General features: G+C 45.9%; 1 protein-coding gene across 11 annotated transcripts in view; it reads left to right on the top strand.

Annotated features, from left to right (window-relative positions):
• Positions 1 to 25890, top strand: part of Prosap (SH3 and multiple ankyrin repeat domains prosap) — a 231773-nt gene that overhangs the window by 140554 nt on the left and 65329 nt on the right. The window contains exon 1 of one of the 11 annotated variants that reach the window (XM_025306689.1): positions 14340 to 14581. The exons of 8 other annotated variants lie outside the window; for them this stretch is intronic. The gene's annotated coding sequence lies outside the window, so the exon portion shown is untranslated. Of the gene's footprint in view, positions 1 to 14339; positions 14582 to 14940; positions 15038 to 15065; positions 15086 to 25890 lie in introns of those variants that run through there. 2 more of the 11 variants (XM_025306691.1, XM_025306692.1) reach the window with 2 other exon arrangements.

Here is a 25890-nt window from a genome sequence, read left to right as displayed (position 1 = left end):
GCTGTGGTATAGAGCGTTTTAATATTTTACAATTAAGAGACGTTCAACTGCAATTGAGCTCTAGGATGGGATTAAAATAATCAGTTTAAATTAACGCTGTATAAAAAATATTATACAATGGTCTTGGGATGCCCCGTATTATAGTACACTGTAAGAGATGATGTGTTAAATTGAACATATTTCATGTGTCTCAAATCATCCACTCTCATTTATATGTTAATTTAACATACAGCAAATATGTTAAAAAATAATACACATAATATGTAAAACATTAACGCAAAAGTTTAACATTTGAATGCCGTCAAGAATCACAGTTTGTGTTAAGTTGACATACAATGAATGTTAACTCAACATTTGGGAAAAGTAATGATCTATGATTTAATGAAACGAAAATGTTAGATTTACATAATCTATGTATTAGAAATCCAATCTTCACATACCAGAAATGTTAATTATACATTTAACAAATGACAACTGTTGTAATGAGGAAAGTAACACATCTTAGGTGTTGACTTCAACGTATAAAATATGTCATAGCAAGAATTCATGCATTTACATGTAAATTGTGTTATTTTAATACTTGGAAATGTCATTTTAACACTTGAAAATAGTTGATCTTAATTTAACACAAGAAAGTCCAGGTAACGCAGCGACGACATGTTAAATTAACACACGACCGTGTAAGAAATTTAACACAAAACTTTCTGCATACAAATAATTTTTAATAAAAGTACGAAATGTTTTCAACTGTGTGTACTAAAGTGGCGATATAACTGGAATGTATTTATATGATACCTGAAATTTAATACAATGACATCGTACACCAGATATGAGTTTTACAATATCGACATTCACGTAAGCCACTGGGTGCTTACGATAACCTGGTTAGAGTTAAGTTTCCTAGGAATAAAATATACGTATAGGTACAACCATCTACCACCATCATACTTCATGACAACTCAATGCTGCCTTATTGCCGTTGAGTTGAGTTGAGTTAAGAAAGTCGATGGTTGACGGTAAGACGAAAAATAAGATAGAAGGTAATAATCCGCAAAATTGTATTAATTGTGACGAACAATAAATTTTAATCAATCATTATTACCTTTATTATAATTATGTAAAATTACCACGCACCGTTAAAATTTATTTTTCATTACAATCAATACAATTGTGCGGATTATTACCGTCTATCCTATTTTTCGTCTTACCGTCAACTACCGACTTTCTTAATTCAACTCAATGGCAATGAGACAGCATTGAGTTGCCATGGAGTATGATGGTAGTAGATGGTTGTACCTATACGTATATTTTATTCCTAGGAAACTTAACTCTAACTAGGTTATCGTAAGCACCCATTATAATTTCCAAGCTCGCGACTTTTATTTGACAGAATCCGAGCTTACGAGGTGGCTCGGAGGCTGATATTCGCGCAATAACGTTCGACGTAATTTTCCAAACGACACTCTAGTCCACGATACATCGAGGCAGGTGTCGCTATAAAGTCGCACGTTCCACGTGCTCGCCCCGAGAGCTATCGCTATACACCTGTCCGTAAGCTGAGAGAAATCGAACTCATAAAATAGACTCTTCGAAGATGACGCGCGTTTTCGCGAGCCAACAACGCTCGTGAGAGCCATGCCCGACATTTCGGATGGTCCTTATTCCTTGCTTAAGGCTACTCGGGGAGAGGCTTGGGCGTTCGCCAGGTATGTGACGGGAATAAGGTCGGGGTGTCTCCTTGACTGTCATGTTCGCTCGACATTGCCAAAAAGCAGCGGCGATCGAAGCGTCTGCAGGGCCTCGGTAATATTTCGCACGGCACGACCCGCAGAGTTCGGCGAGGTCAATGCGCAAGGACGAACACGGGTCCTCCGACGCGGGACCCGCGCACGAGTCCGCGCGGCAGACGAGATTTGCAGGAGTATCTGCGCGCGAGTACTCGTGAAGCGCTTCTTCATTGCACTTAATAACGCGGATTGGCGACACGGATGACGTAACACGTGCAGTCTCAGCGCAGACACGTGGGCGCGCGTGACTTCATAGAAACTGTCTCGTGGTCTCGTCTCGAGCAAATCGCCAGTCTCGTGACTGCTCGAAGCCAAGATATGCAGCAGGATCTCTCATTACTCGACGAAGAGCTTTTATATCTTCGACTACGTTAAAGCGAGCGAGCCGAGGGCGAGTATCTCCAGCGATAAGTCAACAAACGCGATTTGTTCGTAATTGCTGGTAATGCTAACAGCGTGAGTGCGAATGAAGTTACGCGGGCGGGAAAAATGACGGCCGGCGTCTGCTGAGCGAAACGGAAAGTTTGCGCGCCGGTCATTGAAATTTATAACGTCTGCGCGTTGAAATGCGCGTTAAAGTATCGCGCGGATCTCGGGGATCGCGGGGCGGGGGGGGGGGACGGAGAGGCAAGCGGGAGGTATGCCTTTGACGAAAGGGAAAAGGCGCTGGCTGCACGTTCCTCCGGAGTTTCGCCGGCTGCGAAAGCTACGCGAGACTTGGAAAAGAGACGCACAGAAAACAAATGGAATTGCATACACGGCGCGAGCGAAGGCTTATTGCGTAAAATGAATCACAAGCGGTCAGGCAGGCTCGCGCGAACGTGCAACCGGTCAAAGGAACCCCCCGATTCTATTGCAAGCCCCGACCGGTTGACGATGGAATTTCTGTTCGGCTGTTGTGTTCTTCCTCTTTCCTCCGTACCCCGCCTTTCGTTCGTTGTCGCTTTAGCCGATATTGTGTTCCCAATTCCCCCGCTTCGCCGCGACTTCCTTGTGCGTGCACGTCGCGTGCACCCTCTCTCCCTCCCTCCCTCCCTCCCTCCCCGCCGCCGGCTGCGAGAAAACTGAGATCGACGTGTGTCATAATCGGTGGAAAATGCGTGCGCATATACAGGGTGTCCGGGATCTTTCGGGAACGAATAATTGTGTGAGGAGGCTTGGGCTCGAAATGTCTCGAGCTTGGAAATTATAGTGGTTCGTGCGAATGTCGATATTGTAAAATTCATATCTGGTGTCATGGTGCCGCTATGAAGTTCCGGGTATCGCATAAATATATCCCAGTTATATCCCTCCCATTTTAGCGCTACATACCGGGTATCCCAGAACCATTGTGTAATATTTTTTATACAGCGTTAATTTTGCGCCAATTGCAATTGTCGACAAAGGTTATTCATACCAGAGCTTTTTAATTTTTTATATTTCATATCTTTGTAATCATAAGTTTCCAATTAAAATCTTTTCATCTATTTCTGATTTTTGAAACTTAATCCTGTGACGATTAATCGAATCAAACTGAGAAGATAAGACGTGTAGCATTTTGCAAAAATCGCGCTAGTAATGAAGTTATTAATGATTGAAAATGATCACATCCAGAGATTTTTTAATCGATGACCTGAAAATTTGCGTATACTTATTTGCAAACTGGTAAAGGACTTTTTTTGTTCAAAATGACCTAACCTACAAAATTACATGACGGCTATCGTATCCAGCGATAGATATGAATATATTGAACTTTGAACTCTGAATCTTGAACCTGTCGCTAGACACAATAGCCGTCGCACAATTGTAGATTAGGTCATTCTGATGAAAAAAGTCCTGTACATTTTGCAAAAATAAATACGCAAATTTTCAAGTTATCAATTAAAACAGCTTCCAAACGTGTCATTTTCCATTTGACAATAACTATTGCGATTTTTACAAAATGGTACTAGAATTTCCTTCTCAGTTTAATCCCATCAATCTTCATAACTTTTCGTTTCCAAAAGATCCCGAACACCCTGTACATGCATACATAAAATTGAAAGAATGAGACGCGCGTCAAGTATATATAATTAAAGAAACAATGAGAAATAAGAAATAAAAATGAACAAGATGGTAAGTAAGAAAAACCAGAAGATGTGTGCGGATACCCCGGGGATAATAAACCAAAATATAGAGCAGAATAAACATCTAAATGCAAAAATAGCAATTGCTGAAAAATAGCAATATTAGTGATCGATAAAATACCGTGAATTTTGATTTCACGCTCATTTGCGCAATTCTTCGTGAAACGCGTGAAACATTCTGTCGTACAAGCATCCTCTCTTCCGGACATCAGTCATCCGACACATTGTGTCAATCCTTCCCCCCCCCCTCCTCCCCCGCGATAATTTGGACTTGATCGGCGATTGGTGATAATCGCTCGAGATGCGCTCTTTACATTTCGTGACTGCGCTAATAATTGCTCGGACATCGAGACGGCGGCCTCGATATTACGGACGATGTCTGACTTCTTATTCAAAAAGTCCCAACGCCGAGTGGAATATCTGATGCGCCAGGTTAGGATCTAGGCGGGACTGTGAATATATTTCCTACTTTGGATAAATTGAATTTTAAGCGAGGCGAGAGGCAGCTCTCCGCCAAACGCCGAGGCGGCGAGCGCGAGGAGCGGAGTGGGTAATATTCGAGGGGATTTCCCCTCGATTCCACGTTGCTCTGGAACTCCGTCGAGAGAAAGTGCCGCGCCCCCTCGGGGAACGTCAGTCCGAGTTCTTCGGATCGGGCCACGAATTGCCTCGAAGCCGATGCTCGGCCGGCGTGACGCAACCTCTTACATTGTCCGTGTCGCAAGAGAGCACAGTTTCGGCCGGTAACCGCCGTAAATCTCGATTTGCACGCCCATCGGGCCGAGGGATTCGTCTTAAGGACAAATAGCGACGAGCTCTCTTCGCCAAGCATGGCTTTTAACGATCGCCCTCGCCGAAGATTCATTGGATGTGCGTTCCGCTGCTTGATTACAAACACCGACACCGCCAAGGATCGATACCGCGAGGAGCGCTGGGGGATACTTTACCAGTTTCCGCTTTAATTACCTTTAATCGCTCCGATTTATCGGTAGTTGGTCTACGTAAAAAAAAAAAAAAGAACCAATCACACAAGTCCAAATCACACAAGTCCGGTCACTCTCCACCTAACCCTCATTCATACGTGCGACCGCTCGTAAAACTTCCCCGGTTCTCACACTTGCATCGCAAGCCATTCGCACCGTTCGCAGGTCTCGTCGCAGCTCCCAGCCTCGGTTTCGTCTCCAACAGAATTATCCATCAAATCGACGGACCCGAGGGGTCACACCTAAATCGAGCCCCAGCTGTCCCGCCTCGCCTCGCCTCGCCTGGCCTGGCCTCGCCTCGCCTCGCGGCGGACGGACGGACATGTCCCGCATCTCCGCTTGATTTAAAGCAGCCATAATTTATCAATTTAGTGGGGTATTTTTCACGACGGTCCGTCTGTCCGGTCTCTTCATAGGTGCCACGATAGGACGCGAGGGGGAGGGAGAGAGAGGCGCGCAAGGCGATATACCATACCGGACGTGCCTCCCCGTCGCGCGCGCGCGAGGTAGGCAGCAGAGAGCGACGCGATATTTACAGTCCCCGCTTACCCACATTCACAACGCGCGCGCGGTTTTACTCCTTTATCCTCCCCCCCCCTCCCTCCCTCTCATCCCCCGCCCGCCTCCTGCGTCGCGCTGCCCACTCTCCTCTCTTCCTGCCTGCCTGCCTGCCTGCCACGCTTAACACCCACGCACGAACACACGCACGGCGGCGGCGGGGGAGGGTTGGTAGGGTTGGCGGAGCGGGGGGGGGAGGAGGGGGAGGAGAGAACGCGTAAACGTTACGCGCGTGGAGACTGTACCTCTGTACGGAGCTCTGCAGCCGCCGCGCGGCCGCAGCTGCTCTCTCTCTCTCTCTCTCTCTCTCTCTCTCTCTCCGCCTTTCTTCTTCGGAGAGCGCACCCGGAGGATTTCGTGATTCAGGTTTTCCTCCGGGAACACGATAGATGGTCGGCGGATAGACGAGAACGTACGCGCGCACGCGGGAAGTGCAAACGCTTGCATCATCGTGCAAGCAGACAACGGATATTGGAATAACCGGGGCCGGAGATATATATTAACGCTGAAAGGGCCGACGGACACACCGTGCACGCTACAATGGTGTCCTCTTAGACGGCGGGATTTCACGGAGCGTTTTCGCGGAACGGTCTCTGTCACGCTTCAGCGTCGCCGAGTGAGACGAGAAACGTAAAGAAATGCGAACAGTTGCTCGCCGCCGAGTAATAGACGCCGTGTAAATGTCTCTCTCTCTCTCTCTCTCTCTCTCTCTCTCTCTCTCGTTCGGCGTCTTGCCCGGCTCTTCTTCTTGTTCTGGCCGAGGTGGATCGCTTTTATCGTAGCTTCCGGTGTGCTTCCCTCGACGCGACAGGGAGATGTGCAGAAAACAGAGGGAAAAATTCGGACGCCTCGTTAGACGCCTCGGAAGAGACGCGGAACGAGCTCACCGAGTAGAAAATTAATATGGTAAGGGCCTGATTATTTGTCCCTAACATTAATCGGGCCCTAAGAATAGGAAGGATAGAAAGGGCCCTACCACGTACAGATGCGTAACAAATGGTTTAACAGCTTCTTATAAGACAGTGTTAATAGGGCCTTTTAAGGAAATATTTTTATTACTGCTTGAGTAAAAACATTTGTCCTATTCATTCCAAGAAATTTAGACTGTAATTTCTTTATTTTTTCATAACCTTGTTGATATATAACAAGAATTTTTCATCTTAAAAATACTGCATTCTTTACGCATAAAAATTTTCCTACTGTTTTTATTAAAATTTGCCGCATTTCAAAACGAAGGCAATACTATGAAAATCCTTGGAAGAGACTAATGAATATGGCGACTAATAAAGCTAATAAAATTTTTAATTGCGGTATGATAAAAAAATATTTAAAAGAACCAGCTAGAGGGAGAGAGAGAGAGAGAGAGCGTACATACCAAAACCACACTAAATTATGACAACTTTACCACACGCTTCTGATCTTATTAATTTCCTATTAACGAAACTTGATTCTGTGTATCTAAAGCAGCGTTAAAAAATCCCTCCAAGGCCCGCACGTCAGTTTTCTAGTCAGTTAAAGCTATTTATTTCGTAAAATCTAAGGCATCTCTGAAAAATCCATCTCGATGCCCGATGTGGCATAATAACGAGGCATTCCTCTTCAGCACATCCATACTTTCAGTCTTATCGGGGCCTTGTCCTTCAAGAATGGCCCTAACAATTTTTTGCTCGGCTCGAACTCGTCGCAGATCAGGCACTTTCCGCGACGACCTTCCAATCCCTCCTGCCGATTCGTGGGAGGACCGCGCGACCCGAGTTTCCAGGATTATCATTGAAAGGGTCCCACCGTACGTACGCGTACGGAACATTACGCGCTCGCGCGTATGTACGTACTATGTACACCTCCGCATACGGAGGTCGTTAACGACTCCTCGCGGGCTCCGGCAGATAAAGGGGCGGAGTTGTAGGTGGAAAAGTGTAGGTAGCCGCGGTAGGTGACTAAACACACTCTAAACTTAGATGGTACGACCTTCCTGTCTCACGCTTGACTTCCTGGCTCTTTCTTCCTCGAGCCAGCCAGCCAGCCAGCGAGAGCGAACGAACCTCTCCTGGTCTCCCAGGGGGGGGTCGGGAGACGGCGGGGGCTGCGAGGGGGTCTCATCGCGCGCACCGCGCGCCGGCACCGTGGGATTATTTATCCGTTTAAACGGATGCAAATGCATGCGGTGCGACGGAGAAAAGCCGCGTCGCGTAACGGTAGAACTCGCGGGGAGTTATCGGCTGGTGAGGGGGGGGGGTACCGGCGGGGCCGAGGGAGCCGATAATTACGTCGCGTCGCGTCATTATTGTCGAATGACACGCGTATTGTGCGCGGAAGCGTCGTTTATTTCAGCACCGTCATTAAATGTCAATATCGTTACAATACGATGTAAATTACTATATTGCTCGGCATTTTGCCGCTAAGTTGTTCGAGAACGCGAATTACGGCGCCGCCGCCGCGCGCCAATTGTTACACTCGACTCGTTCCGGGGCGTTGCGATTTTTTCTCTGCCACGCCACAACAGGAAGATCGAGAAGTTAACGATACGGTGCGTCGAGAGGGTTCCCTTTATTCGCTGACAAGCGGAGATCCTCGGTGGGCGTATGGAAGGTTGCGATAGAAGCATCGCGATCAATCGGTCAAACGTCAAATATACGTCAGGAACTCGTCGCTCATCTGAACCCTTGTCCACGGAAGCCCGTCCCCTTCGCCCCCACCCTCTTAAATTAATGGACCGACCGATGCTCGGCAAGGCGGAAACAGGTCGACTTTGGACGACCTTTCGAACTTTCTTTCTCTATTAATTCCCGAAGACTCCGATCGAGACCGATGAAGCGTGCGTTCCTCTTGCTCGTGTTGCTGCTAACTTTTCGACGCTTGAGAGATATGAAGAGGATAACGACCGACTGTGGGAATTGTAATTGGTTTGTACCCTTCAGAATCTTTCATCGGAGTGAAAATGTGGCTGGACGGTCTGAATGAAAAAATCAGCAAGCGATACAGGCTAAATTAAAGTTTCTGGCTCGTTGTGAATTTGTTAATTGCTAATTATTTACTAAAACGTAAAATATTGGTTTTTTTCATTTAATTCTCATCTAGCTGAATATCTCGGAAGTGGCGCTATCTATGAACAAAGTGATGACAGTCGTTTTATATCCCCCCTTACAACTTTTGTCTGAAACGTTTCTTAATATCTTTCATATTTTTCGAGATTTTGGCTCATTTAAAATGAGACAACTCTGTATAATTTAGCGCTGCAATATATCCCCGCCATCAGTTATATTCTAGTTATATCAAGTAGCGAGTTAAAATTGAGATTATGTTTTTCCATAAAAATCTTAAAAGAAAGCTGAAGCGGGTGTTACACACACACACACATACATTACTCACTGCCAATATTATTTGGCATTTAATTTTCCATTTCATAATTGTAATTCCTTAATTTGCGATGTATTTTTTTTACCGCCAGCTAACCTATTCGTTTAGCTACCAGGAAAAATAAATTTTACATTATAAACTGAGGACGTGTTAGACACAAGTTTACTCCTTAGACACACACACACACACACACACACACACACCCTTACATCTCCTCTGGATTTCTACAAACATACGTACGTTCTGCGTCACATCTTCATATCGTTTCGATGACGTTGAATATTTTGCAAACAACGTCGAGCGTTACGCGTGATATCTCTATCAAATGTCTCTTACGATAATACTCTACTTAGAAAATTATGATTAGATTGCACGTTCTAAGTCGTTTTCCCTTAAAGGGACTGGAGGGTCAGATTGCTGAAAAATCGTGCTTGTTTTTGTGAATATTTTGTGACGAACTGAATAAATGTGCAAGAATGAAAATTTTAGATAGTTATACAACATACGAAGAGTAGAAAAATTTTGTTTATTAATAAATACTCGTATAAATATACGATATATATAGCTGAAATATACTCTCCTTTTTTTTCAAGTTATCGTTTTGTCTTAGTTTTATCGTAATATCTTAGCTCTCGGTGGTCCGATCAGAGCGAATTTTAGCTAGAAATCTTGAGGAGGCTTATCATTATCCGGTGAACCACTAGAAAAAAAAATCGAACAAAATTAACAAAGTGGCAGCTATTGTTAGGGAAAAATCCAAATTTTTCAGTTCTTTCACAATAAAAAAATTAATATCTCAAAATGAAATATTTTGACGGAGTTGTCCATGCTTCACCTGAGAGCCACATGAACAAATATTATTGCTGTAAAAATTTCAAATCGATACGAAACTCAGTTTCGCAGAAATCACTGCAAAAAGTTGAACAATAAAATTTCGAGAGAAACGCGTTTAAAATTTAAGTGGATGTATATTTATATGAGTATTTGTTTAAAAACAAAATTTTTCTATATCTTCACTTCATATGTTATATAAATATATGTAAAAGTTTTATTCCTGCACATTTATTCAGTTCGTCACAAAATCACTATCAAAAACAAGCACGATTTTTCAGTAAGCTCACCCTGCAGTCCTCTTAATTGGCCAAGTCAGCATCTCGGCTATCGATCCACCGTGGCTTTCCCTCGAAGTTATGCAATCGGGATTCCAACGGGAGCGACAGGTCATAAAAAGAGAACCCTTCGTTCCAGAGCCCTCCGGCGAAGGGACGGATTGGCGCCCCTCGGCCGGGCAACAATTAAATCTATAATGCAGAGTGTCGATAAAAAGAAGGGGTGGCCGTACCGTCGTCCTCAATGCTAAATTGTTCCGGTTTAACGGCACCGGTTGGCGAAAGGGGCGATGGGATTTACAAGAGCGTCATATCCTCCGCGAATTAAAAGCTGTCAAGAGAAAGAGGGGGGAGGGGGGCCTCCCCGCGCCAATTCTGAATAGAGGTCAAACGACGAATCAACTAGATTGGACTCGATCTAATCTGAGAGGAGAACCTTGCGCTTATTTTTTGCGCCCTCCCCCCCTCTCTCTCTCTCTCTCTCTCTCTATCTCCCCTATCGCGTGCGACGAAGAAGTCTCGTCGTGCTCCTGCTGCATCTTCACGTGCGCGCTATGATGCCGAGGAAGTGATGTCACACGAGAGTGACGTCGCGTGTTTTTCCACGGCAGATCCGGTTTGACTTCTTATGAAACTGTAGCCATTGAGAGAAAGAGAGAGAGAGAGAGGGTGAGAGAAAGAAAGGGGGGGAGAGAGAGAGAGAAAGAGAGAGCGCTTAACCCCTTAGCTGTTAATGACGGAAATATCCGCGCGCATTAAAAAAACAGAGCAGTCGGGACAGGACAATATTTTTTCATATCTTGCTGAATTCAAATCCGAATCAAATCAAAATTGCACCGAACGATTTTTCTAAACTTTCGGCCCGCCATTTTGAATTTCGCAGTTTTGACCCTGGTGTATTGTGCAAAAAGTAAAAAATGACGTCGGTCGCACTGGCATGCTCGACCGTCGGAAGATCGACAGATCGATCCGTCGCGCTTCGTATCTGGAATTTCTACTTAGTTCCTCGCGCGCGCGCGCGCACACACATACACACACACACACACACACACACACACACATGCGCGCGCTCGCGTAAACGACGCGTACTTCACGACAAGCTAAAGTGCGGCACAATCGCGGCGTGTTTGATGTATAGCGATAACGGTATCTCTTCCATTGAACGACGAAATCGCATTTCGCGCTGTATGAGAGATAGGGATTATCATATAATAATTATCGTACAATAATGGGCAGTTGCGCGGCGGCGCGGTGAACGGCACAATTTAGCGAGGAGAGCGCCGATCGCGAGCATTTCTCTTCCGTCCTCGCCTTATCGGACGGCGCGTGTTATCGCGTGTTAGGCGCTCTGACGATCGATCGAGCCGCGTGATAAATCACGGGACATCGACGACGACGACGACGACGATTGACGATCGCGACGGCGGACCTTTTTTTCATCCCGCGAATGGTCCATTACTCTCTGCTTCCGCTAGGATGCGCGAGGACTTTTAAGGCGACCGTGCGTAGCGGCGATCTGTCTTGCAAGCAGAGAATGGAGCCGCGCGGCTAGAAAGGCACTATTACCGTTCCTAATGAGGATCGTTACGTTATAAAGCGATCGCGAATCATACGCGGCGAAAGTCCTGTCAGTACCAGGACCCCGATGGAGGACTACGCCACGCCACGCCGCGCCGCGCTTCCCGCGATCATTATCGCTTCGTATCGTATTGATACGCCGCAATTCGCAACAATACAGGTGTGTATGCGCGCCGATATTGCGATGAAAGTATCGATCGGTCTGTCTTAAAATAACAACATGAAACACCGCTATCGCCATTTTCAGTGTTTGCCGGCGAAAATGGACGCGTGTGCAATCGACCTCTCTCTCTCTCGCATCTCACGGGAACGCCGATAGGATACTGTCTCGAGAACGGCGCGCCCTGCGCCGTATTTTCGTCATTTTCCCGTGCCCGGCATTTCTACTCCGTGATATATCGTCAAGAATGCAGTATGAAGATAAACGGAGAAGTATACAGGGTGTCCCATTTCAACGGACTCCCATTGAAATATCTCAGAAACACTGCGTTAAATCGAAAAATGCTTAAGACAAAAGTTGTTTAGCTTGAAGGGGGACATAGGACAGCGACAGCATTTTGTTTATAGATGGCTCCATTTTCGAGATATTTACTGATTATCAATTTTCTTAAATGGAAATCCAAATTTTTTATTATACCTTCTTTTTCTACCAATTAATTTGAACAACTTTTGTCTGAAACATTTTTTTATTTGCTCAATATATTTTGAGATATTTAAGGGAAACTTGGTAACTTTTCCAACACTTACCTTACGATATCTCGCTAACTATTCGTCGAAAGAAAAAATAGTATTAGACTTTTTTACTTTATTTACTATCAAGAATATACTACTGTAATAGTGCCCTAACTTTTATTAATTTAATAATTTTGAAATTTCCAAAGGTCGATAAGTTCATAAATAAAAATTCTGAGTGACTTTTCCCAATACAATTATATGGGGATCGCTTATAGTTTCTGAGATTTTTAACTTTAAAGTTTTATAATTGTATGCTGAAGTATATTTGAAGTAGAGGTAAATATATAGAAAGGGGTACACCTCACCGGCTTTTTTCATTTTGAAATATGTTATAAAGGATGAAATTCTGATACAACTATATGGGAGGGGGGAGGGTCGCTTATAGTTTCCGAGATATTTGATTTTAAAGTTTTGGATTTTAAAGTTTTGATTATCCTGGAATTAAATTCCAGATATCATAAGTTGACGTTATTTACAGTACAATCCAAACAGTTAATCCAAATATAGTGTATACATAGAAATATAGGAAACAGTCCGCCCCTCCCCCGCACACCCTCCCCAAAAATCTTAACCTAACCTAACTTATTGCATCTTTATATATTGTTGGGCGATGTTGAAAAGATCTCCTTAAAAGCCACAACACCTAATTACATGCAAATATTATAATAAGTTAAGTTGAGCCAGTCGATAGATCTTAAGAGAACTTTTTTCAACAATGTCCAAAAATATATAAAGATGCAATAAATTAGGTTAGGTTAGGATTTGTTGGGCGGAGCCCCTCTCCCGCTTATATGTACTGTTTCCTACATCTAAAGTGAATGAAAACTGCTTGTCTACTTCTAACATAATTCAACGTACAATTTTAAAACTTTAAAGTCAAATATCTCAGAAACTATAAACGACCCCCATATAATTGTATTAGGAAAAACCACTCAGAATTTCATCTTTTATAACAATATATTTCAAAATGCAAAAATTCGGCGAGGTGTACCCTTTTCTATATATTTACCAAAGTGCAATTTAATCTTGAGGGTTTTGCAAGAGACAGCACTAACGTCAGTTTTGTCGAAGACATCCCAATCACAGCTATTGTTTTTTAATCCTTTAATATTAATCCATGATATTCGGTCATTTACTATAACAATAGACGCAGTAAAAGCGCGCGGTACAGGTGCATCGAATAGGCAATGGACGTCTTATGGTGTGACGTGATTCACCGTTAACCCCGTAGCTGTTAATGACGGAAATATTCACGGAAAGTAAAGGTCCAAACTATTAATGACGGAAACATCCGCGCATCCCCCCCAAAAAAGAGAACAGAAAGATACTTGTAAGCAATTACGAAGCGATTGGAACGGAACATTATATTTTTATGTTTTTGAGGTCGCTGGATTCAAATCGATCCGAGATTAAAATTGAGACTTAATTGAAATTGAGACTCTTCCTTCCGCGGATATTTCCGTCATTAACAGTTAAGGGGTTATAACGCATTATATTAGCACATCCTTCAGTATATGTGTGTGTGTATCAGGTCGCGTATGCCGCATATCTTTAATCAGTAACACAGCAATCTCTGTGCGCACCCCTTTCCTGCAACCGAGTCCTCCCAATATCGATATTCGATGTCCCGGTTTCGTTATTTCCGACTGTCTTTAGGGAGCCAACCCTGACAATTGACGCGAGTCGGATGTATTTATACGCGTTATATACCGGGGCATGTCCTTCAAGGCGCCGCTCGCCCTCTTGACCTTCCACCTTCGATATCCCACCCCCGATCGCTACTAATCGTTTGCCCACTCTCGACTCTCGATACGTATTCGCTTTCGCACACGGTTCGCAGACAACCACCACCGCTACCACTACCAGCACATCATCACCACTACCACCAGCAGCATTACGCACAAGCGGCGGAAACAACAACGTGCGAGGATGGTGTCCAACCCTCTTGGAGGTCGTCAAGGCGCAGGGTAGGCGACGAGGGGAGGCGGCAGAGAGCGCACTCGGTCGATCTCTCGTCGTTGCCAGGCGACGAACATCCACTACCCCCAAGCTTTCTCTCTCTCTCTCTCCCTTCCTCCCTCCCTCCCTCTCTCCCTCCCTCCCTCTCTCTCTCTCTCTCTCTCTTTCACCCCCGACTAACCCTGGAGCGTAACTCCTGAAAACCGGCACCGGCGCTGTGGCGCCATCTACGCCGCCCGCCTACGGGACTTCACCCTCGTGTGCCCCCTCGTCTCGATCCCCGCAGTCGCGCGATGCACCCCGCGACGTTCAGTCCCGCATTCCGAGGCGCCGCCGGTCGTCGTACGTTTCGCTTTCGTCGAGCGTTGTCTCGTGCCGATGGTGGTGGTGCGTTCACCGGCGCGTGGAGGGTGAGTCCACCCGGCGAGAAGCACCCTCCCCGTGAAGGATCCTGTCCCGGCGACGACGGTCGTGAGACTCCCATACCGAAGAGTTTTGGACGAGTGACGAGAACAACGGAGGTCGAGTTGTCGTTTTCATCGTCGTCTTCGTCATCGTCGTCGTCGTCGTCGTCGTCGTCGTCGTCATTGTCGTTGTCGTCATCGTCGTCGTCGTCATCGTCGTCATCGTTGCCATTATCGTCGTCGTCGTCGTCTTCATCGTCATCATTGCCGTTGTCGTTATCGTCGTCGTCGTCGTCGTCATTGTCGTCGTCGCCGCCGTCACCGCCGCCGCCGCCGCCGCCGCCGCCGCCGCCGCCGCCGCCGCCGCCGCCACCGTCGCCATATTGCTAAGGCACGACGCCCCCGAAGAGCGTCTCCGCAACGCGGTGGTGCCGCGGTGACGAGTACGGTGATATAGTGGTGGTGCGTACGCGTTCCCGGCTTGTTTTTCGACAATGGCCGTCGTCAGTGGTGAGATCGCGCGATAACTCCGGCGCCCGTCGCGGAGGGTTGCTTTCTCCGTCTCTCTCTCTCTCTCTTTCGCTTTCTCTCGCTCTCTCGCCCGTCGCGCGCTCGTGGCCGCCGAGGGTCGTTGAACCAGGGGTAAGTCGGCAGACATCTCGCTATTGACACGTGCTTTCGCAGCACTTCTCGCGCTCCTTCATTGCCGCCGGAATCGTAATTCAGTCGTTCCAATTAGATCCTTGACGGAATGCTATTCAAGAGCCTGTTCTTTAGAATCTTAAATATATACAAGGGGAGGAAAGAGAGAGAGAGAGAGAGAGAGAGAGAGAGAGAGAGAGAGAGGAGGAGGAGCCGAAAAAGGAGCGCGGAAGAGACGTGTGGGAAGTCTTCGATGTTGCCTACTTGAGTCCCGCGTCAGGGAATAAGTTAGACGGAGAAGCTAAGCCAGATTAATCTGGCGCGGAGAAATTGCTGGCGCAGCGGCGAATGTGTGTCGCAAAAGCTGTCGAACAGCTTCGTTGCTTATAAAGTTAATTAATTTTACTCCACACCGTGTTGATTGACGGTGAACCAGAGAGGGTATCGCTTCCTTCTCCTGATGATACAATGATGCTTGATCCCGCTTGATAACGCTCAGCACGGTAATTGATGCTCTCGCGATGCAAATGAGTGTTTGCGCGTTCGGCATAGCCGGGAAAATGCGCGGGGCGCTTCGCGATGAAGTGGAACAACAGCGTGTAGGACGGATTTATGCATGACAAGGAGACGCGCGTGGGACTAGTCCCGCGGCTAATAAAAGAAAACGGGGCGAAAAGACACGAGTGTAGGTATCGGTGTTCGCCTCGATATCGCGTCTCGAGATTTAATTTTCATGCAACCTTTCGAGCTCGACTCTCGAGCCGCCCTTTTAACCTTTTCACCGCCGCGCCGGCTAAATGATTGAATTATTTTTCGTTATTTTCGTCGGCGTTATCCGCCTACACTGTGCCGCTTACATCCCCCGCTCCTCCCTAATGTACCGGCACCCCCCGAACGCTGACAATGAACGGTAACCTTCGACATTTTTAGCAATTAGCGAAGCCTGCGGAGGAGATTGCCAGGGGGGAGGGGGGGTCTTAAAACGAAGCAGGGCCGTCTGTTTATTCTGGAAATAGCCTGCCAGCAGGATCAATCAATTAACGAGGACACTTTTCGCGAGCAAACAAACTGTACACCGCGACATCTCGTCGCTTTTATTTTTAACTTTGCCGTGTCGGAATGTTTCCCCTCGCTTGAACTCTTCTTTTTTTGCGACTGGTAAATTTATTTCCCTACAATTACACATCTACTCTCTCTCTCTCTCTCTCTCTCTCTCTTTCTCTCTCTTTCCACTCGCTCGATAACGGACATCTACGCGCGGGATTTAGGGCACGAGTTTGCCCCCTAACGACAGGCACATTAGATTTTTAATGAGGAAAAACGCGAGTTTAAATTTGCATTTAAATGTCACGCATGGCTGAAGTTAATTCACACGTAATTTTATCATACCGCCAATTTGGGGATTTAAATATCCTGTATATATCGTGCGCACACACGGCCACCGCGGCTCGCACGCAAAAACGACCCGCTCGACGGACGAAATATAAATCACGGGCGAAAGAATTACTCGCGTAATCTCTGGCGCGCCGAATTCCCGCGTTTTTCCGACGTGACGACGCGAATAAATCGCGATGACGAGACTTCCTACCTCCCGGCCGGGCATACGAGAGAGAGAGAGAGAGAGAGAGAGAGAGAGAGAGATGAAAGGCTATTTGTACAGACGAATTCCCGTGAAGGCGGCTGTTTTCCAGCAAGGGAGAGCAGAGACAGAGAAGCGGAGAGGCGCGCTGCTGCCCCCTCCCTCTCCTCCTCGCTCTCACGCCCCTGTCCTCTTTCTTCGCGTGCGCTACATTCTTCTCTCTTCCGCGTCTATTACTCGTAAATACGACGCGATTCGTTACGCGCCTACGAAACTTCCCGGCAATATCGTGTATCATCTTATCGCCGCCTCCGCGCGATTCGCAAAAGTATCCTCATATCCGACGATTAGAACGGTCGGTGAGCAAGAACCGTACGATAATATAGTCGACGGGGAGGCTTTTCTGCTTATTCTGCGACGTCTCGTTGACGGCGACTTGATTGTGTTAAGAGTGGGTGATTTACGTTTCGAGGGTTTTTTTCTCAAATACCGATTTACTTAACCCCTTTCACTGCTGAATTAACGTCCCTTGAGAAAATTATTAAGATATTTGGTAGTCCTACGTTTTTTGGGCCGCTGATTACGAATCTAAAGTCGGATTTGCAAAATTCAAAATGGCGGACTCAATATGGCGATCATGATGTACAGAATTGAAGAAAATTCCAATTATTATTGATGGTGTATGGGTTTTTCGGGTCGCTGATTACGAATCTGAAGTCAGATTTACCGAATTCAAAATGGCGGAATTTATGTGGGAAAATGTTCAGTACTACATATTTATGCCTACTAGAGATTAAACATTCATTTTTGAGTAAAATAATATTGATAGTATGGATAAGATGGAAATGCAGAATGAAAAAACTAGGAAATAGAGCTAAAAAGTGCAAAAAAGTCAAATTTCGGCCGTTTTTGTAGAAATATTTGTTTATGAAAAAAAATCTAACCTGCAAAAAAATACCGAAAAAAATATGCTTTTGTACAACATCAGAAAAATATTTGGTGAAAATTTCAGACCTCTACATTCAATACTCTCCGAGGGATCTATTTTTCCCTAAAGGAAAGCATTTTTTTTCAACTTTGATTTGTTATAAGTAATCACAAATGAATAATTGGATATAAAAACCTATTGGAGTACGTTGAACAACTATTCAGTGATCTGAGGAACTCAAATCCCCGATTGGTTCTTCAAAATTATGTGATTCACAACGCAAAATTGAATCGAGAAAAGGTAGGGAGTATACTTCCCACCAACAAGGGAAAGGATTAAACAACACAATGAACGGATACTTTAATCGAAATATTTCCCTTCGTTTCTTTTCCCGAAGCTTTTCTCATCTTTCTGGCGAGAGATGGATTCCGCGACGATAAAAGGATTCTTCTTTCGAGTTGATCCGATTTTCAACAAATTTGCGCACTCTCTCCGAGTTGAATAAAAGTGCGTTCCTCTCCGGAGCATGTCGCATTGACCGGAACAAGTGACAATCGGATGAAGCAACACGCGGGACGCGGTAAGACTTGTCATTCCAGCTCTAACAGCGTTCGCTTCACTGATAATGCGATAATGAAGTCGAGCGTTGTCGTGAAGAACTTGCAAAACCTGTAAAACTAAATCACACCCCTAAATATGTGCTCACGCTTGCGCGCGGGCATGACAAATCGCCATTGTTATCGTTCGCCGGAAGCAGCCGGCCGCGGGACAATTTAATTCGCGAGAAACGCGCATCCCCGATTTTATTCTCCGGATTTCACCGGGAACGATTCGCCCTCGGATATCGAAAACCGACGATGAGTGCTCTCAGGCCCCGCGATAAAAACGATTGTTTTATTCCGCGGAATATTATTTATGCCTCGGGTCGCGTATACGATCCTTGTACGATCCTATAAATTTCTCGGCCACGCCGGGAGATAACGAGGAAATTGCCGAAGAAGCGGTGGGTGTCGCGAAACTGCCCGTGCCGCGCCTAACTTGGCGAATTACCGTGCGCAGGAAATATCCTTTATTGCGAGGACAACAAGGGGACGATCGGCGAGACGAGAGAAGGCCTCCGCGGAAAGACAATATCGAGTGACCGATCGACGATGGGGAGAACACACGCGGTGGAATATCACACGTTGACGTCACACACGCGTCTTAATGCAAACCTATCAATCCTCATATCTGCGAAATCTGTCTCGATCATTTATGAGGGGATTTGAGTCTGTGCTGCGCAGCGACGAGCGCAAATATTCGCGATCGTAGAAACTTCCTCGGATTTTCCCAGATACAACCCCCCACGTCTTGATAAACATTTCCGAATTTGCCGTCAAATTGACGATACCAGTTGAGAGTGTCATATCAACTGAATGAATTCTCTCAGTCGAGAATCGAAGCGCGGGGATACGAGAGCTTGCGTCTTTTTTTGGCCAGCAACATGTTTTACGGTAGCAAACAGGGAATTTCGTAGGTCTGTTCTCTTTCGTTTCGGAGTGAAACGGATAGATTTTCTCTTCTCTTCTAATTTACATCGCGTTAGTGTGTGCACCGGTTCAAAAGTTGTTCGAAAGAAATAACAGACGCCGTGTTTACACTAATTACTGCAGATTCAATAGAATAGAAAGTCAAATAATAAATTTTCGTTTAAAGTGAAGGCAGGAAATGTTATTGAGGAAACTTTGGACTTCCCATCTAGAATCGCCCATTAGGAATATAGTCTTTTTAATTTGCATAAAATTTTGTTTGCGATCTAATTGGTATTCGTTCCGATGTTTTCCCCTCAAAAATGAATTCAGTTTGAGAAATTTAGAGAGATATATTAGTAATATGTTAAAACGGCGATTTTCAAACGAAACTCAAACGGGATACTCAAACGGGAGATTCCACCTTTTCTGCGAAGCTTTCTTCAAAGCTTTCTTCCAATGTCCATCTATCTGAGTTGACCAAAATGCTTCATATAACTCACCAATTGTTCCAAAAATTGCTCTAAAAATTATCATACAATTTTTACATTATATTTATCAATTACGTATTTATCAATTACGCAATGTAATATAAGCATAGAATTATACTACAAAATACATTTCGATGTTAAATTACGTTACTGAAAAAACTTCAACGTTTAAAATAAGAATACAATATTGTGTTTTACTCAAAATATTTATTATTTATTATAAAAAGAAGCAACTGGGCAAAACATTTAAGTAATTTAAGTATTTACGCTTTTTAAGCGTATCTATGTTTACAAGGTGTGTGTAAATATACTCGCAGTGTTTCGGATATTTTGTTCAACTTAAATCTAAAATTAATACCAAATAGCGATATAAAATGAAAGCGGAGAAAATTGAGAAACATGTCGGTTTCCCAGAATTGCAACTCCATTCGCTTGGAAAATCGGACATGGATGCCGATTATATCCCAAAAAGTTGTTTATGCGGGCATAATCGCGAGTGATAAAGGGCGCAAAGCGGAAGATAACGAGCTTGTCAAGTGCGGGAGGCTAAAATTCTCATTTAGACGTAAATCACGAGAACTTGAGATGAAAACACGAGGCGTACGTAGAATGCATTTTTTTCTTTTTTAATTGTAAATCGAGCAGTTTCTTGAAATTCATCAGTGTAGTCACGGAGTTGAATACGGAATCCGTATTCCGCCGTAGAAACGGCAGTTGAAAAACGTAAAAATCCCAAAGAGCGAAGGTTTCTTTCTTTCCGGCTCCTCCTTGCTCGGTACCTGTTTAACGCTAAAAATGCCTTTTAGCGCTCACCTCAACTCGCTCCGACGAGTTTATCAAGAGCGTAAATAGTAAATAAGAGTCAGCCTCATCCCGTCCGTCAGACCGCAACGCGTAGTTAAATTCGAGGATCAGCCGCGCGCGCTTGTCTCTATCTGATTTTTGCTCGCTGATTTACAGAGCGTGTCGTCGAAATCGTAAGAGCGACTATCCGCGCGCCGTGGCGGCGGCGGCGGCGGCGGCGGTGATGGTGCCATAAACGACACTGGGGGAAAAGGGGGGGGGAGGGCAGGCGAGAGGGAAAAGAAAACGCAAAACATTCGTGGAATAAGAGTTGGACGGTCCTCGCCGCGGTCGGTTATTAATGTCGCGATAAACGCGTAATGGCGCATCACAGGGCCATAGGGGTGGCAGAAATAGAGACGTAACGAGGCGCGATTGCGCTAGCGCGACTAGAGGGACGATTAGCGGCCGTAGCGAGGCCGCGGCTTACGAGCTTGCTTGCGGCTTGTCTCGCGTGAGAAGACGGCCCGGAGGAACTGTAATCGCGCTCGGTTGTCACAACAATACGACATGCGAACGGATAAGTCTAAAAAGCGTGACGCGCGTCGTGTGCTCGCCGGCTCCGGCTTTCAGGCAAGCTCGGCTTCTCGCTCGCCTCTCTCTCTCTCTCTCGTTGAAAGTGCTAATTTATTCGACGAATCGGAAAATTAACCCATCAATTTCAACCCATCGGGAAATTGCTTGAGTGTACACGTAATATGATTCGCACGGGGGCGGGGGAGGGGGGGGGGCAAGCGTCCCCCCGTCGCACTTTATGACGCGAGGAAAACTGATCGCGATATATTTCAGCGGGAAGGTAAACGTTTGAATTAATTGAATCGAACGAATTAATCTGTCGACGTTTGCTCTCGCGGCAGCGTATCGCGATTTTCATTAGCCGTCATCGTTTCTTCGTAATATCGCGGACATTGAGACCAGTTGAAACGTCATATCTCTTTATCTCTCTCTCTCTCTCTCTCTCTCTCTCTCTCTCCCTGCCTGTCTGTCGCGGTTCTTTTTGCCACTTTATCTTCGGAAAAAGCATTCTTCGAGGCGAGCAGATAACGTTGCTGCGGCAGTGAGCGCGCATGCGCGGCAGTCGCGCTCGTCGCTATTTCGCACGACGGTATTATTCGCTGCGGATCGGGGAGATATTAATTTCGCCGGCATATTTCATGTGTCCGCGGCTCGGCGCGCGGAACGATTTACCGCGGGGCAAGATTAAAATTGGGATTAATCAAGCGAGATTATGCCGCACTCGCCGTGCTTTCCCGCGAGTCGCGCGCGCGCACGCGTGCGCGCACTCGCTCGCTCGCTCGCTCGCTCGCGCGATAAGGGGACGACGAAGGCGTCGTCGTCGAGTTGTACTATTTGGCGCGATTCACTTTCCGCGGCGCGTAGCGTGTGTGTCGTTGAAAAATAATCCTCGTCGTACACCTCTCCGCCAAGGCCTTCGCGTCCGTTCTCTTTATGCGCGCGCGGGCGCTCGCGCGAGCGCATAATGCAGCCGCTGTGAGCACCGGCGCGGCGGAGAAAGAAAGAGATACAGACAGACGCAGAGAGAGAGAGAGAGAGAGAGAGAGAGAGGGGGGGGGAGGGAGAGTGAGAAGGGAGGGGGGAGAAGAAGATGCTCTCGAAAAAGTGCAGCAACAAAGTTGCACGGTGCGCACACCCACGTCCGCGAGATCCAGAATGTCAGGGTCGTACCTTAACCTCGCGCTGTCCTTCGCCCGTACACCCTCCCTCAGCCCCTCCCCCCTCTCCTCTTTTTTGTCGCCGGGTTATATTTCTACTGGCGCAATTCTCCGATTTTTTAAATTACCGTCTTTCTCTTTCACCCTCTCTCCCTCTCTCTCTCTCTCTCTCTCTCTCTCTCTCTCTCTCTCTCTCTCTCTCTCTCTCTCTCTCTCTCTTTCATCGCACACGGGATCACCGTTAAGCACGACACACTGTTAACCGCCACGCGGATTAAGGTACGATCACTTAAAAGCAGACCCGTAAACCGACGCCCACGCATCGCGTACCTGTTATATACGCACTTACGTGCGTCCAGGGACGGATCGAAGAGAGCGGATCGAAGAGAGCGGATCGCGATTTTCGCGATCGTGAATTTCGTCCAAGTAAAGTTGAAGGGTGTCGATCGTACGCTGTGCGAGTGCGAGTGATGGGTGAAAGTGTGTCACCCGTGGTAATTCCCGGTGACTGGATTCACGAAGGAGAGGAGAGGAGAAAGAGAGAGAGAGAGAGAGAGAGAGAGAGAGAGAGAGAGAGAGAGAGAATGACACCGTGTGAATTCACACAAGCAATGTCCAAACTGACGAATCCAAATATTCACTCTCACACGTTGGCGTGATGCTTTAATCTCGTGTGTGCGGGATTAGGCTTAACAAGAATTCAAACTGACACTGCATTGGGAATTAGGTAGAGTGTCGCTTTAAACTCGATGTACCTTCCTCGTCTGCATTACAGCGGAGAGCGCACCGTTTTCAGAAAGGTATCAAAGCTATCGTATCGCCGTTGCTTATTTATCGCGTACTTCTACTCGTCCCTGCGGATAAATTAACGACGTTTATCGGTCTCTCCGCTCGTACGCTTCGGTCACGCTTGTTTCGAGCGTACACCAGTACCCTCGGCGTGAATCGGTACGGCCCTGGACGCGCAAGTACAGGGTGGCCAGACAGAAAAATCTGAAAGGCTCTTTACCGATGAGTACCACGAATAAGGGCCACATAAAGACGGGTCATAAAACTATGATTTACGTCTTGTCATTGATGCGTTTGCTGTCCGTCCGTCCGCTCGCCCGTCGGCCGGTCGGTCGGTCGGTCGGTCGATCGGTCGGTCGGTCGGTCGGTCGGTTTGTCCGTCCGCCGGTCAGTCCACCCATGGTTCCGTCTGTTCATCCGTTCACTGGTTTGTCCATACGTACCCATAAGCCCTCCCTCGGTTCATCATCGTCTCTCTTCGTTCCCTCTTATTATCTTTCTTATAGCTTCCTCTCTTCTTGTTCTTGTTCTTCTTCTTCTTCTTCTTCTTCTTTCTCTTCTTCTTCTTCTTCTTCTTCTTCTTCTTCTTCTTCTCCTTCTTCTTCTTCTTCTTCTTCTTCTTCTTCTTCTTCTTCTTCTTCTTCTTCTTTCTACTTCGTCCACCTCCTCTACCGGTTTCGCCGGATAGCCCCATCGGGCCGCGGCGATGATCGATTCGTCACTTGGAAAAAGTAGCGTGTCGTTATCGTCGCAACTATTATAATCCACTGTGAAATATCGCGTGCGAAAGCCGCGAGCGCGGCGAGCGACGAAAGCGACGCTAAAACTACGCCGCGCGTACGTTACATTTTGCGTGTTCCCGTCACGCGTCGGCTCTCATCGGCAGACCAGACAGCTGCGCGTTTACATCGCGTAATTGAACGGCGTATTTGTTTGAGATACATCCCACCGTCTATTTTGCATCGCAATTTAGAGTCACGTACAGAGGGAATTGTTGAATTTGCCATTTGCTTAATTGCCACAGAGGAGAAGACTCACCGAGGTGGTATTGAGAAGATGTAGAAAAAGGAGTTACTCGGCGCGCGATAGTCCCCGACCGAACCGGCCTCTTTCATTCTTTTTCCAGCTATTTATAGATTCGTACAGAGGAAAACAATCTGCGCAATCGGCGTCTCGCGCGCATACAGTTATGGTATCTAAACCGTGGATTCTCTCTCTCTCTCTCTCTCTCTCTCTCTAGAGATTTCTTCGCGCATTGTCCTCGAAGCATAAGTTAGCATAGACGCGTACACAGTGCGGTCAGTGGGTTATTTAAAGTTTTAACGCAGCCCGGACGCTCCCCCGACGAGACTGTTATGTTTAATGGCGTCTGCGGTTTCCCATCAAACTTCTCCCCGTAGCACCTGACATCTCGCACTTATACCCCCGGGACTCCATCGTTTCTCATTCGTTTCGTGGAATCCTCTTACCCTGATTTTCTACGTCGTTTATACATGAGGGAGTACTTCTGTGAGAAGGAATGCCTCTGAGAAGGAAGAGGCAGGTCCTTTCATTGTTTCTTGAAAACATCTCCGTAATAACCTTTCTGTTTGAAGTTCCAGGCAGAATAATTTCAATTCAGTGTCAAATTTCGCTGTGAGCTGTGTAAAAATTTCATCGGAAACGAGATTAGTTACTAAACCTAATATAAAGCCTTTATCATTTGGACTAGGACAACAGCCAAAGTGAGTTTAAACAAGTAAAGTAAATACACTCCAACGTAACGAATACACACAGCACGAGCACAGCAGAGCGGATAGACAAAATGGTTAAAAAGCCTCAGCAGAGTAACGGCCGACAAACAAATCGATCCACAAAAACAGTGAACAAATACAAAAGCGCCAACCTGCCTTCCGTACGTAAAAGAAGTAGCAAACAAAATCCTAAGGAATTCTAACAGTAACAGACATAACATAAAAGCCATGTACAACTCCCCCGACAAAAATAGAACAGTTTCTCAATAACTCGAAGGACAACATACTTCCGCTCTAACCAGGAATTTATAAAATCCCTGGTTCATGTGGCAAAGTTCATACAGGAGAAAGTAGGAGGAGGGCTAACGTGTATACTGAAGGATACAATCGATCAATCAATGTGCAGGCAGGCTAAAATATTTTACGTAATTCGCATTATCCGAATATCGCACAGAAACAGAAGATAAAATCCTGTTTGATTGGACATCAATTTTTTGCCCAAAATTAATTAATGTCCATTTCACTCGAAAATACAGGAAATTCTCAAAAATATACAAACACTCCAATAATCTCAACAGAGATAGCGAATTAAAGGCAAATTTAATACGGCAATTCGTCTCTTCTTGGTTCTAGAAAAATCCAGAATTACTTCTTCTCTTCATCTGTTTGATCGGATATCAGTTTTAGTCAAAACTAATATTTATTTCTCTTGAAAATACAGAAAATTCCAAAAAAATATACAAACACTACAAAATAATCTGTCAACAGAAGAGGTAGCTGATTAAAGCGACAAACCCAACGTGGCAACTCGTCTTCCTGGTTCTAGAAAAATCCAGAATTACCTCTTCTCTTCCTCACTTCCTTCTCCCTGCCTTTGTCAAACCAGTTGTCCCTTCTCCAAAACCTTATCCTCAGCCAAAACGCCTGTATATAAGAAGAATTCCTACGATAAAGATCGACAGAGCGTCACGTCGTTCCTGTCCCTGAAAGAGCGAGTTGGAATGTCCACGAGACGTTGGAAACAAATTCACGATGAGCCCGGAAGCCAGACGGACCACTTCTCCGAATCCAAAGCGGAAGCTTAAGATATCATGCGTGTAGTGCGTTAGCTCAGCCAATTGGAGGCGGC

The sequence above is a fragment of the Harpegnathos saltator genome, unplaced genomic scaffold (genome assembly GCF_003227715.2).
Source record: "Harpegnathos saltator strain DR-91 unplaced genomic scaffold, Hsal_v8.6 scaffold8, whole genome shotgun sequence".
NCBI lineage: Eukaryota > Metazoa > Arthropoda > Insecta > Hymenoptera > Formicidae > Harpegnathos > Harpegnathos saltator.
The sequence above is the reverse complement of the archived record's forward strand: the minus strand, read 5'-3'. Positions and strand labels throughout refer to the sequence as shown.